We start from the raw sequence: 15,340 nt of genomic DNA, 5'->3' as shown, positions 1-15,340 counted from the left end.
AAACCCATTGTGGCCCTACTGGATCAAAGAGTATAAATAGTTTTATCCTTTGGGTATAGTTCCAAATTGTTCTTCAAAATAGTTGGATCATTTCATAATTCCACCAACAATGCATTAATGTTCCAGTTTTTTCACATCCCCTCCAACATTTACCATTATTTCTTCTTGTCATTTTAGTCAGTCTGGGAGGTGTGAGGTGGTACCTCAGGAACTATTTGCTTTTTTTAGAACATGACACTCTTATCTCTTGTCTCACTGCCTTGACACAGGTCTTTCCACATACCTAGAATGTTCTGCCCCATCAAGAATCTCTACCTCCTAGTTACTCTGGCTTTTGTCAAGACTTAGCTCAAGTTCCACCTTCTTTAGGAGATTTTTTTCTGATCTCCGCAGCTGCTAATTCCTTCTCCTTTTCAGATTACTTTTATCCCATATGAATTTTCAATATATCTACTTTAGGGTTGAGCTAGAGCCAGTTCTAACCAGCTTTTAAAATCCATTGTTAAATTTTCAATGTCAACTTTTAAACATTACAAAATTAAGGATTGATTTATTGTTTTGTTGATTGTCTGGGCTTACAAAAATGTTAATAATGCAGATTAAATTTAAAAGTTTATGAATGCTTTTTCCCTAATGTTAAACATTTATCAGTATATGCATATGTGAACATTGATTGAGCTCAGCAGGAGTGCAGTAAAAGATTCAGAGAATGAAATAATCATTAATCTGGAAAACTGCTTATTATAGGTTGATGATGATGATGTTTAAAAGATTGTATGTTAATTTCAAATAATTAATTAATTGTTTATACAGTAATGAAAAGCCTCTTCACTATCTCCTCCCATGTATTGAGGTCCCACCACATCATCCATTCTGGGTCTGTCTGTCTGTCTCTTAAGCTTAATACAGATATTGCCAATATTATCAGTGAGAGCCTGGAGCTGCTGCTACTCCCTAATGCCACTTCACTGTGAGTGACCAGAGAGAAGGAAGTAAAGCCCATGCAGGGAACATCATGCATTTCTAGGTTGACGCAGCACCCCTACACTGTAGGTGCTCAGGCACAGACCAAGTCCTGGAGGTTTTGTCCCCATCATCTCCCCTTCCTAGTCATTTACCCTTACGCCATATAACTTCATCAGAGCAGATTCTTTCTCGGGTTGGAAACATCTTCCCAGAAGGAAGCACAAACTTACTTTAGATCATGATAACTGGTAATCAGATAACAATTTAAATTTTGCAAACAACTTTACATCTATTATCTCATTTAAACCTCGCATCCCCCATGCTAGTGACTTATATGTCTCCATTAGAATATATGCCTCCTGACAACAAGAACTGGTTTTTGATGGGGTGGGTTTTGGGTTTTTTTCTTTTCTTTATATCCTTAGTACTACAGTTCTTGATGCATATCAAACATTTAAAAATGCTTGTTGACTTAATTAATTTACTGACATGCACCAAACTATTTAGAGCATCACTTTTTGTATAAGCAAAGAACCATAAATAAAGTGAGATGTTCACAGGTTGGGAATAGCTAAATGAATTATGATACATGAATATAATGGAATATCTCTGAACTATAAAAATGATTAATATAGAAAACATGAAAAGCACGGAAAGACTTACATGAACTAATGTAAAAACAAGTAATAAGAACCAGGAAAACAAAAATGCATAATGACTACAGTGCAAATGGGAAGAATTCAACAAAAAGATATTGAATATTGATGATAAATTGATGAAGTTGTTATTGTTTAGTCCTTTCAGTCATGTATGACTTTTAGCGACCCCATTTGGGTTTTTGTGGGGGTTGGCAGAGATAATGGAGTAGTTTGCCATTTCCTTCTACAACACATTTTCAGATCAGGAAAGTGAAGCAAGCAAGGTGAAGTGACTTGCTTAGGGTCACGGAGTTAGTAAGTGTCCAAAGCCAGGTTTTAACTCAGGTCTTCCTAAATTCAGATCTAGTACTCTATCTACTGTGCCACCTCACTGCTCCTGATGATAAAGTATGACATCCCAAAAGATAGGAAAAATGTGCCTTCCTCTTACGTTTGTAGAAGTAGGGGAAATATACTGTAAGATTTGGTTGATGCATTGGTTTTTTCCTGCTTTTTTTCTTTCTTTGTTATTCTTTGTTGTAGGATATAACTTTCTGGATAGAGGTACAAACTGATTTGCTAACCTTACTACTTAACAAAAATTATTCTCTCTAGTACCAATGATCTTCTAACCATCAAATCTAATAGCATTTTTTTCTCCTTGCCCTTGATTTAACATTTGGCATTGTTGACTACCCATCCACCTTGATACTGTTTCCTCTCTAGATTTTTGGTACTCTGCTCTTTCCCACTTCTTTCTTCCCCTACCTTTATGTAAGCTCCTTCCCAATCTCCTTTAAATAAATTTCTCATTTATTGTCATTCCCACTAACTGTAATTTTATCCTCTGGTTCTACACTGGTTCTTCTTTTCTCTGTATAGTCTCTTTGTTGGTGACCCTGTCAACTGTCATAGGATAAATTACATCTTTATGCAGATTAATCTCAAATCTAAGATTTCTATTTTTGGTCTTGTCTCTTTCCTCTGCTGTAGTCCCACATCACCAACTATCTATTAAACATTTCAAACTGAATGTTCCAAAAGCATCTTAAACTCAACATGTCCAAACATAATTTATTGTCTTTCTCCACAAACCCTTCCATCTTTCCACTTTACTAGTACCAGTTAAGGACACATATCAATGTAAGGATGGTGAAAAGTGATAGCATAGTTAATAAAATTGTGAAGTATGAATGGATGTGCTTGAGATATTTAAACCTAAGAGAGACACTTTTCTTAATGTGATAGTTTAAACCGAATCTTGTTTTGAGGCAGAAAGGTAGACTGAATGAATTCTAGAATTCTTTAGATCCTGAGGATTATAGAATTTTGAACATTTCTGGGCTCATCTTTGAAGCCTTTTCAATTTTGCAGGATCAGTCAGAGCTTACTCTTTTGGCTAATCCTTTGAGAATATCTAAACAACCCCATAGTACAATGATGCTTCAGGGTCTTTATAGCCCAGTGATGGATTCCATATCTGTCATACTAGGACCAGTCTAAGTAAGTTGAGAAAGACTCACTTCCATATTTGTCAAAGGACGATGAATGAATTGATTACAGTAGCTCTAGGAATTTGTAGAGAGGTAGAGATCAAATTTAAAGGGAGTGCCTTCATTGATAAAACTCTATATCTGCTAAGTCCTAATAAGTCTATCATCACATCTTATCATCCACTGAAATAGGTCTAATTTTCTGTTACTATATCACTGTGCTAAGGCCTCAGTGATGAATATAGTTTCTAAGCATATTAAAATAATGAAAAGGAAATACAGAGGCAGATCAAAGGAAACTGATAAAATTTGAACCAGGAGGAGAAAGAACCTCTTTAAAAAAAAAAAAAATGAGAATGTTTCCTAATGATATGCACAAAAGATGGCAGTAAAGAGTCATCAGTTCCATTCTATAGTTGGATACATTGGACAATAAGACTATAGTCACTCTTCTGCAAATGTCCTTTTTTTTCCTGGTAAAAGTAGTATCAAAATTCTTTATTTTGATCCTCCCTTTTTCCCCAAACATGGTTAGAAATAATTACCTCCTGATATACTATTTAGCCACTCATTTATTTTCATTCACCAGGCAAATATTTATTATGGAGTCTACTATATCCAAGGGCCCCTCTCTCCTGCTTAGAAGTCAGTATGGGTTATAACAGGCCCCAAAAGACAAAGCAGCCCCTGATAGGGATCTTACAAACACCTAAATTAATTTGGGGCTAACATCATTAAAAGTAGTGGAATCAATGACCTAACTAGTTGTGTAATCTTAAGTAACTAAAGTCATAATTCTGACCATCAGATTCTAAGATTCTTTTTAAAATTACAAAAAAATTGCATGTCACTTATGCTTAGTGGCCTGGCCAATTGAAGATAATGGTGACTGATTATGAAACTGGATGGCCCTTTTCTAGTAAATGACATATTGTATCTCTTTTCTCTGTGATATTCCCTAGACCAGCTGAAGGGATGACTCACATTCACATAGAGCTTTACTATACCTCAAGTGTCATAAGGCTTTACCCCAAGGCAACTAATTTAGAAAGTGCTCACACAGCATTTTATTTCCGTGACCCCCCCCCCCCATTTCTACTACTGCAATCATTGTCTACAGGATGCTTTTTCTTCCCTGTCTCCCCTACTCAGTTCTGTTCCTTATGATCATACGTACCCTTTTGTATTTTTTCTTTGGATCAAAATATTCCTGTCTCACTCACCAGGATCCTCTCTCTGCTGCTCAGTTCTCTTCTCTCCCTCCCTCATTCCCTTCTTCCCTTTTCCTTCCCTCCCTCCTTCCTTTCTCTGTCTCTCTGTGTCTCTGTCTGTGTCTGTCTCTGCCTCTGTGTGTGTGTGTGTGTGTGTGTGTGTGTGTGTGTATCTTACAAGGCAATTGGGGTTAAGTGTCTTGCCCAGAATTGCATAGTCAGGAAGTATTTTTTGACGTCAAATTTGAACTCAGGTCCTCTTGCCATAGGGCTGATGCTCAGTTCTCTTTACTGTGAAGATAAGAGCTAAGGACAAGACACAGGAGTGCAGTTAGCTGATTCCAGGGATTAAGGAAGAAGCCAGAATTTCAGGGCAAGCTAGGCAGAGCTCCCTGCCCTCTACTTGCACTTGAGAGGCCTTGAAGCTGGAAGACTGACTGAGTTGTATGAACCAGCAACTAGGGGGAAGGAACCCACATACCTGGATCTCAGGATACCTGGCTTCACTTGGACCTCTCCTAATGGTGCTGCTCAGGGTTAAATATCATCACTTTGTTCCCATTTGGGTTCCTGATAATTGAAAAGGAAAAACTTCACAAGTCCCAGAGGAAATAGAACTTATGGCATACTTTTTGTATGAAGTTTTGTTCACTGTACTCTGGTTCTGAGAGCCCCCCTCTTTCAGGTCATATAGGTCAGTGGTATCATACTCAAATAGAAATGGGGAGCCCTGAATTGTCCATAATTATCTCTTCAAGCCAGGACATGAGGAGCTGAGATCAAATCTAGCCTCAGACACCTAACACTTCCTAGCTGTATGACCCTGGGCAAGTCACTTAACCCAATTGCCTCAGCTAAAAAAAAAAAAATCTCTTCAAGCCACATAATGACTTCATTATATAATAATAATATAATTATGTAATATAGTCTATGTTTTATTATTTTTTAATTTGTTTTGTCAGCCATTTCCCAATTGCATGTTAATCTGGTTCAGGTCACACTCAGAAATATTTTGGGCCTCATACAGCCCATGGGTCCTATGTTTGACACCGCTCTTGTTGGTAGCTCTCATCCAGTTTGATTCACAGTAAAAGATAATAAATATGATTATTGGTTGTTAGCCAGCTAATAACTTCATGTAAATACCAGTCTAAATCATGTTTACTGAGAAGATAAACTCTGAATTGTAGAGGACTCCAACAACTTCATATTCATCATGGTCTACTGACAACATTAAGTTTCCAGTTGAGTGTCTAGAACCAACCATTCATGTATTCTAGAATCATGACACCAAATGGAGGCACAGAAATATGCACTTATGAAGACTATGGTTGGAATCCTGAGGATCTGAGTATCTTTCTTTGATAGCAAATCCTATGAAGCCTTTGTGGATTTAGATGACTCCAGGATGCCAGTTGAGAGCTTAATAAAGCAACTGTTAAGACAAGAATCCCACTAAATAACTTAGGAACATTGCCATTATTTTACCAAAAAAAGTTTTAAAATGTAAATAGAATTATGTCTTATACCTTGTATGACAAGGCAATAGTTCTAAGAATAGCTATGGGGTTAAAAAAAGATTAATGTGTACAAAGAGTCATCTTAAAACAAAAGATCCTTAGAAGAGGCACAAAATGTCAGATTAGCTAAACCCATAGGTTCTGTCTAGAACCTTGCTAGAATGTTGCTATAACCTTCTTTGTCAAAGCCAATTCTGTCTCTCCAAGATAATCCTGATTAAATAATTTTAAATAATAAATGGACTAAATAGGCAGAAATCTTGAGGTCATAAGATCATTGACTCAGAATTGCAAATGATCAAAAAAGTCTTAATTTTGCAAATGAAGAACCAAGCTCGGGATAAGCCTTTCCCCAACTAGGCTGCTCAGATCTCCTACTTCAACCTCATCTTAAATGAAAATTTTGATCGTTATAGTTCCATATTTTACAGATTGCAAAGCATTTTTCTTCCAACCACCTTCCAAGGAAAGTGGGCTTTTAGTGAGGCTAATAGTAACACCTATCTCATAGAATCAAATAAAAGAATATATTCAAAATATTTAGCAAAATGTAAAGTTCCATATGAATCCCAGCTATTATTATTATTATTACTTCCATTTTACAAATGAGGAAGAGTTTAGGGCATGAAGAACCCAGGTTCCTAAGCTGAGTTCAGAGCTGTGACTAACAGAGCAATGCTCTATTGTGGGTGGAGGAAAGAGGAAACACACCTTCTTTTTCCCTTTGTCATTTACAGTAAACTATACTTCAGTGAATTCATGATCTCATTCATATGGCTATATATTCATGTCTTCTCATTGTGTCAGATTTTTCTCCATGTCCTTTCATAAATCACTTATGGAGGATCTATTCAAACTACTTGAAGCATATCCCTAGGTTAGAAATTCTTAACTTGGGGACCATGGACCCCATAGATTTCAGCAGGGTTCATGAATTTGGTTTTTAAACAATATCTTGGTAACTCTATTTCAACATATTGGTTTCCTTTATAGTCCTATATGTTTTCTTATGCTTTAAAAAATATTATTGAATTCTTCACCAGACTGTCAAAAGGGTCCATAATAAAAAGATATTAAGAACTCCCTATACAAGTCTTCTAGAAATCTGTAGATTCCACTGTAAGCATTCAGACTTTCCATCCCTCCTCCAATTTTCTTACATTTCCTAGATATCTTTCATGACATTCCTACTATGGATGAGCTATAATTGGTAATATGCTACTGTCTACTTATGCCTTCCATATTGCCCTTTGAGTCTTTGGAGACTATGTTGTTATATACTTCATGACCATGTAGCATCACTAAAAATACTATTTATCTTTTGAAAAGCAGTTGGTTAGGTAACTCACTCAGTTGGTTCATCTATCTATCTATCTATCTATCTATATATGTGTGTGTGTGTATATATATATATATGTATGTATATATATCAATCAGACAAATATTACCAATGGAGAATGACCAAGGCCTACTATGAAATAGGAGGACACATAGGCCATATTATGTAATTACATATTCTGTAATTACAACCTTATACTTGTTCCATCTCATTTTAAAAAAGGGCAACATGTTTTATATAGCACTAATATTTCCCTATATAAAAATTTCTATACCTATGATCTACCCCAATTGTCTCTAATAATACCAACATCTGTATTATCAAAAGATTCTTAATAGCTTTTCCTTTTATCTATGACTGATACCCATGCAATTTTCTCTTTCTGAGATACTTAATTTTCCGGCATGCTATTTTCCCTCTTTATTGAAGTGGTAGCTACTCATAAAAACTCATATTCTAAAGAGGTTGCAATCAATTTAAAATTCCATCTCTAGCCTTGGAAGAAGTCCATGTAATAGCTAACTCATTACCTTTTTTGTTTCTTTTTCAGTATCTCTAAGAGTTATTGATTTTTTAGCAAACCACATGACATCACTATGAGAGAAATTAAAGGCATTCCAGAAAGCTTCTCTGAACTCTTGTATCATTTATAATCTATGCAACACAACTTAGCTATTGATCGCACACATTGTACTCTTAGCTTGAAATGTTCTATTTATTTCACATGCAGAGTCATCCCTGAGGTGCATATCATGCATAAATAAGCACGGTTTTAGGCAATGACAATGGGAGATGGTTCATTCTATTTTCAAATATCTAATCATAAAGTTCTCTTCCATATGTTGAACTGAAATCTGTTTCTCTATAATTTTTATATATTTATTGTTTTCTGAAACTACATAGAATGTCTCTCTTCTCTAAAAATACTTCAAAAATCTGAGGATGGCTAATATTCCTCTCTTCCCTCCCCCTCCTGCCAGTTTATGTTTATAATTTCTTTTCAAAGTTACTCAATACTGTCCTGGATGTCCACTTTAGTTTCACCAATACAACAATGTGCAGTTAGGAGAGGAAGATCACATTATATAATTTATCACTCTGAAGAATAACTCAATACAATGGAATTAGCCTTCAATTTGGCATCAGAGAATCTGGGTTTGGACCCTATCAAATCCTACTATGCAACCTAGTATAGTAAGTCAAGATCACTTACAACTTTGCTTCCCTTTTTTCAAGTTCTAAATATATGCACCTTGCTCCTGGTTATATGCACAAATCTTATGTTTATAAGGCTATATAATTACAGACTATGTCTATAGACTAGAAGCACTTTGAATAGTGGATTTTCTCCTTTAATCTCTTCTCTAGTTTTTGTTTTTGTCCTCTTGTTTTTGCTTACACTAAATTGCCTTAATTTCCTTTAAAGTATTTATTGTCCAATTTGATGAGTTTTTTATTATTTCTCTGGTTAGTTAATTTGTGAGTTTTTCCTTCTGGTGACTTTTCTTCAGGAACTTTTCATCCGTTATAATTGTTCATCAGATTAGAAGCTTCCCTCCTTTTTGTTTGCCCTTTTCCTTTTCTTTATTTGAATCTTTCCCCCAAGAATCTTCAATTGCTCTTTTTCTTGTCTCCTTTCTTTCTTTCTTAAAAAAAAACTATTTATATAGGAGAAGGAGATTGAGGAACTGAGCCCTTTCCAACCTCTCATTACAGCATCTAGCCTAAAACTCTGAGATTCCTTTCTATAGAGACTATCACTTTTATGAATTATTGGATATCAGTTTTTCATTCCAGATCAACTACCCTTTTGATGGGCCCTCCTGATCTCCATCCTCATGGATAATTGGGAGATTCATATATGTGTCATCATGAACTTAAGAAAAAATGCTCCATGAACAAAATCATCACCTTCCCTTTAAATTTGGTCCTCTTCCCAAATTTCTTATTCCAGTTTTTAGGTCCTTGGCTCCCCTTTCCCTCACTCTCCATATCTGATAAGTTGCCAAGTCCTATGGATTCTACTCTTATAAGAACTCTTGCATTTGTCCCATTCCCTCTTCTCTTCTGCTTCTACCCCAATTCAGGCCTTTATCACCATTTTGTCAGATAACTTGTTTTTCAGTTTTTTCAGTCATGTGCCCATTTGGGTTTTCTTGGCAAAGATACTGGGGTGGATTGCCATTTTCTTCTGTAGTTCATTTTACAGATGAGGAAACTGAAGGTTAAGTGACAGGATCATACAGCAAGTAAGTGTCTGAGTTCAGATTTGAACTCAGGAATATGAGTCTTCCTGATTCCAGGCCCAGCGCTCTGTGCACTATGGCGTCACCCAACATTTCTGCCTCAAGAGCCTTCAGGGATGCCTTAAATGCTGAACAGTCTATTATTTAGGGTCAGTCACAATTTGTCTTTAGCCCTATGCTTTTCAGCTCATTTTGTATTATTCTCTTTATGTGCTCTATCTTCCAGCCAACCTGGACAGTTACCTAACTTCTCAGATGGTGTTCTATGTCTATACATTTGCACAGGCCATTTCTCCATGGAACACACTTTTTCTTACTCTTTTGTTGCTAAAATCATTCTCTTTAATGCTCATCTTAAGTGGCTACTATTAGTAACTTTTGATTTTTCCAATTGATTTTTCCAGATTGACTCAAGCTAAAAAGATGATCCTTACTCTCAAGAAGTTTACAATCTAATGGGGAAGGCAACACATCAAGGAAAACAGAAAGAGGTGTCTGGACAGGAGGGGTTATTTATGCAGGAGGGGGAAACTAATAGAAAAGGAAACCCTAGAGAAATCCAAAGAGTGAGGAGTGAGTCAAAAGTGATCAAAGCTAGCCTTCCTCTTGCCATAATGGTTAAGGTCATCTGGCAATCAGAAGAAAACCCACAGGGCCAAGATGAGAAAGCTGAGCAACTACAAGGACAAAACAAGAGCACTGATGATTAGAACTTTCTCAAAGTGCTTTGGATCTCTGTTTTGTTCCCATTACTTTTCTACACACACCATTACTATGAATGTCTCTGAAGTGAATTATAAGCTATTATAAATTAGTGCAGAAATTATTTTTTTCTCATCACTGCACCTAGCATCTTGCATGCAATGGGACTTCATTGAAAGAAATTGGACAAGTCCATTTTCCTCTTGATTTGCCAGAGATGAAGATAGCCTAGTTTCTTAAACCCCAAACTCCCAGCACCTCCAATCCCTTGGCCCTAATTCCAGCCCAGCACCTACAATCATAGTGAAGGAGAACAATCCCTTTGAAGACTGATAAGGCAATTCTCTCTACAGGTGTTGAAATTCCTTCCTCCTTGGCAGCCACAGCTAACTTAAAACCAGAAAAGAATGTTCTTTGCCAAAGTCTTTGGCAATATGAAAGTATACAACATGAGAAATGAATATGGTTATCAATGCAAATTAAAACTAAAGATGTATTATCTTCTTTGCCATTGGACCATTGGATCTATCCATCTGCTTTGCACCTGGACTCTCCTATATGTATTGTTTCCTTATTAGAATGTGAACTCTTATACTATGGTGGTGTAAGAGACATAAAATAACAATAAAAATTTATTTTTAAAAAATAACATAATCACTGAAAGGCAGAGATCATCTTGTTTTTATTTATATATCCAGTGCTTTGCACATAGTATCTAAAATGCTTATTCATTTCTTCATTCATTCATTTAAAAACTAAGCTTTTATTGTTGAAAATGACATATTGTTTATAAAAACTCGTAACTATATACTTTAAAAACCTGAAAACATTTTTCTAACATTAAAAATATTATATATGAGGTATAAATATTATATTAAATATTATATATCAGTATATAACTTTTTAATCCATTTGTTAATACACTTTTTAAAAATGCAACATTTTTTGATTAACTTGTAAAAACAACTGATTAACATCATAGAAGGCAGAAATTTACAACCCAGATTCCAACAAAAACCTTTCTAGAATTGGTGGATGTGATTGAAAAATTAATAACATGATTCAGTAAGCATAGACAGCCAAGTGCTTTTTCTATATAGATCTACAATGATTTGTGATGTGTCTTTTTCACCTATGACAATCAGTAAAGCTAAATATCAAAAGAAACTAAACTTAGAACCAGATCTTCAAATCACTGTCACAAGATTTTCAAAAATAACAAAGCATATTCAATCATATTGCACTCACTAAAATATTATTAATAATTATTTTAGTGAAAATAAAATGTACAATTAATACATTTTTATTTCATCTTTTTCTCATCTTAAAGTATTCCAACTTGCATATGTTTCAAAATAACATTAAAATACAGTCATGAAATGTGTTAGTAGAGTAGAAATGTTTATCTATAATCTTCAAATATATATTGAGATATAGGTTTAATTTCTTCCTTTCTTGTTTTCTTTCTTTCTTTTTTTAACTGATAAAGGTGCATAATCTAGAAAGTTTGGAGATCACAACTTTAATGAACTAGCATAAAATTATTTTGTGCCTTCACAAGGAAAATATTCTGTCTCCGTCCTGTTACATATGGGTGTTTGTTCAAATATGCACACATAAACATGAAAACATGGGTGGGTGTGTAGTGAACTGTGACATGTGGCTTAAAAGGAGACAAAATGAACATCCCTAGCTTCTTTTTCTATCCTCCAGGAGAGACTTTAATTCTTGCTAGTAAGGGAAGCAGGTGATTGGGGCCAGAAGATTAGCTGCTCTACTCTCCTTAGAGAAAGAGAATACCAGGCTAGGATTTTATCTATATGTTCCTTTAAATATAATTAGTCTAGACTAGCAGATGTGATTTTCAGGTTCAAACTAACTTCTGATAACTGTTAAATTAATGGGGAGAATAGAACCCCAAATTTTATATACAAAACTTTACCTCTTTCCCATTAAAAACCAGTTTCACAATTAATGTACATAGCAATAAACAAAGAAATCCATTCAGCCAAGTCAGTAGAAAAAAGAAATCAGAGAAAGTGTACATATTGAGAATATATAATAGACAATACAGAGTGAAAGAGCTCTTCCATTAGGAGGCACATAATTCAGCTCAATTAAGAGAGTCCCAAATCTCATACAAGAGAAAATTCCCTGATATCTTTAGTGCAGCAAGCTCCTCTTATGACTTCTTCCCAGAATCTTTTCCTCTAGGAACCTGAATGAGAGTTGGCAATTATTTATCTTCTCTCTTGAAGCTGGCCTGAATCCAGAGCCCAAGAAAACTAGAGAAACTTGAAGAGATTCTAAAACTTCAAGAAAAAAAAAAAGACTGGTAATTTCATGTTCTTGACAACACTAGTTGCCCCTTCTAGACCAAGGCATTGATTTTCATAAATGAGCAGAGAGTCTCCTATAAATAGAATCTGAGACAAGAGCAGATAGATAAATAGGTAATAAATGTATGTATATCTTTATATGTATTTATACACAAAAATGTATACGTGTATGTTTATAACATGTAAATTTGTATGGATACACATACATATATGAATATATTATGAATGTGGATGTAGATGTTCATAATATGTGAGAATTACCTATAGTACAATTCTCCCTAAAATAATATATGTATTTAAAAAATTAGCAAATATTAAATATCTTCTGTGGTTTAATGTTATATAAAAGACACAATAGAATGCACAGCATAAAAGGACAATTTTGAGCTGGAAGGAAACTTAAGAGTGTAATTTGACATCTTTTTTTTAATATATTTGTTAAAGCTAAGGCTTAGAGAGGTTAAATAATTTGCTATTCAGTCAGTCAGTGGCACAGTCAAGACAAGAATTCTGTTCTTTACATCTCTAATTCAATGTTTCTATCAATAAGTTGTTATAGAGTTGTTTGTTATAATTTGTAATAAGTTTGTTAAGAGTTGTGTCTGATCATGCATACCTGCAATGTAGTGACTTTCATGACTAAAACACTGCTAGCAATAAAATTGCTGAGCAGATTAATTATATCAAATATGCTATCAGCTCTTGATCATAAGCACTAATAAAGGAAAGAAAGAATATCCAATGGGATATTAATCACTAATCACTTGGTTGAACCAACTAAAGCCTCTGTTTCTAAGGTAGGGGAAAAATGTCATTTCCATAATGTAACCTCTAACATCTACTAACAGTCATAACTTCTCTTTAAAATAGTGGTAATTTTTACTCCATGGATAAAGAAAATTTTAAAAAAACACCTTGGAAATAAGATTTAAATAATCAAGAACTAAATTCATTTTTCAAACATTTAGTGAAAAATAAAAAGATTGTGAATTATTATTCTAACTCTGCTTTTGAATCAGTTCATCTTATGTTCTGGGCATGAGTAACAATTCATGCTGAGTGAAAAGAAAAGGTTTCTAGTTGCAATAATCTTATGATCTTTTAAGTTCCATGGAACAGAGTATGTTAATTTTGTTAAAAAGGGATTTATTTTTTTAAAAAGGGATTTATTTCATACTTATAAAATCTTGCAACTTTTAGATAGTTGGCATGAAAGTGATGAAATAAAAAGGCTTCATTTATTAATTTTAAAATAATTTTATTGATACATTTTGTATTTACATCACCTATATTTTTCTCACTCTCCTCTCCTTTCCCAAAGATCCATCTCATTTAACCAAAAATACTTTGAAAGAAAAAAAAAAGAGAAGAAAATAAAAACCATTCAATACATTGAAAAAGTATGAAAATATTTGCAATATATCACACTCCTGGACCTCCCATATCTGCATATCTTTCCTTTGGAACTATGCTTGTTCCATGAAATTATACATTTCTTACCTACCCTCAATTGTTTTGTGATTGTTCTTTCCATTTTCTTTGTTTAAGTTTTATGTACTTTGTTTTCTTAGCCCTGCTTACTTCACTCAGCATCAGTTCATGTAAGTCTTTTTATGACTCTCTGTATTCATCATACTCATAATTTCTTACAGCACAGTTATATGTTCTTTTTGTTCGTGTACCGTTGTCTGTTCATCCATTCCCCAATCTATGGTTATCTATCTTGTTTTCAGTTTTTTGTTACTGCAACAAATTGCTTCTTTGTTTTGGTGAATATGTGACTTTATTCTTTTTTTTTTTTACTCATTTTTTAAAAATAACTTTTTATTGACAGAATCCATGCCAGGATAATTTTTTACAACATTATCCCTTACACTCACTTCTGTTCTGATTTTTCCTCTCCCTCCGTCCACCCCCTCCTTCAGATGGCAAGCAATCCTATACATGTTAAATATGTGTGACTTTATTCTTAATAATTTCCTTGCATATACATTGCAATCATTAAGTCAATGGATATATATGTTTCAGTCATTGTATTTGCATACATTGATTTTCAAAATGGTTGTACTCATACACAATAGATTTTATAATGTACCTGCATACCTATCTTCCCATAATTCCTCTAACATTTACTACTTCCATTATTTGTCATCCTTGCTCATTTGTTTTTAGTTGTCTATATAATTTGGATAACAAATTCTTATCTTAGAAATTTGCTGCAAATATTTTCTCCCATTTGGTAACTTCTCTTCTTGACTTAGATGCATTATGTTTGTGCAGAAGCTTTTAAATTTCATGCAATTATATATCTTACAATATCATGCAAATATATATCTTGACTTTTGTAATTGTGTCTATGTTTTATTTGGCTAAAAATATATTCTTTTTACTCATAACCATGAAAACAAAACTGTTTCTCTTCTAACTTTTATGGTACTATCTTTAATATTCAGGTTACATTTCCATTTTGAATTTATTGTAGAACAAAGCATAAAATATTGACCTAAGCAAATGAAATTGTTAATATTCATTTAGTTTTTTCATTAATATCTGGTTAGAATATGTAATCATTATTAAAATATAACTGATTAATCCTCTGAAATGTTTTTATAATCCCAGAATATGGCTAACCACCATGGGGAATGCACAAGGCCGGGCAATCTCTAGCTTCAGACTATTCTACCTCCAGGCATTGACACTTTTGCTAAAACTGACACTAAAGTATTAGTACTTGAATTTCTTTAGGTCTGAACAGTGTAAAAAATTTCCCCCTCTTCCTCAAATTAGGATATTCTTTCAAACAGCTTCCTGGGAATATTTGCAGGGAACCCATAGCTATCAGCAAACTTGATCTACAGAAATAGTGGCTATTTCTTTGTTTACAGT

This window comes from Antechinus flavipes, chromosome 4 (genome assembly GCF_016432865.1).
Source record: "Antechinus flavipes isolate AdamAnt ecotype Samford, QLD, Australia chromosome 4, AdamAnt_v2, whole genome shotgun sequence".
NCBI lineage: Eukaryota > Metazoa > Chordata > Mammalia > Dasyuromorphia > Dasyuridae > Antechinus > Antechinus flavipes.
This window is presented reverse-complemented; position numbering follows the sequence as displayed.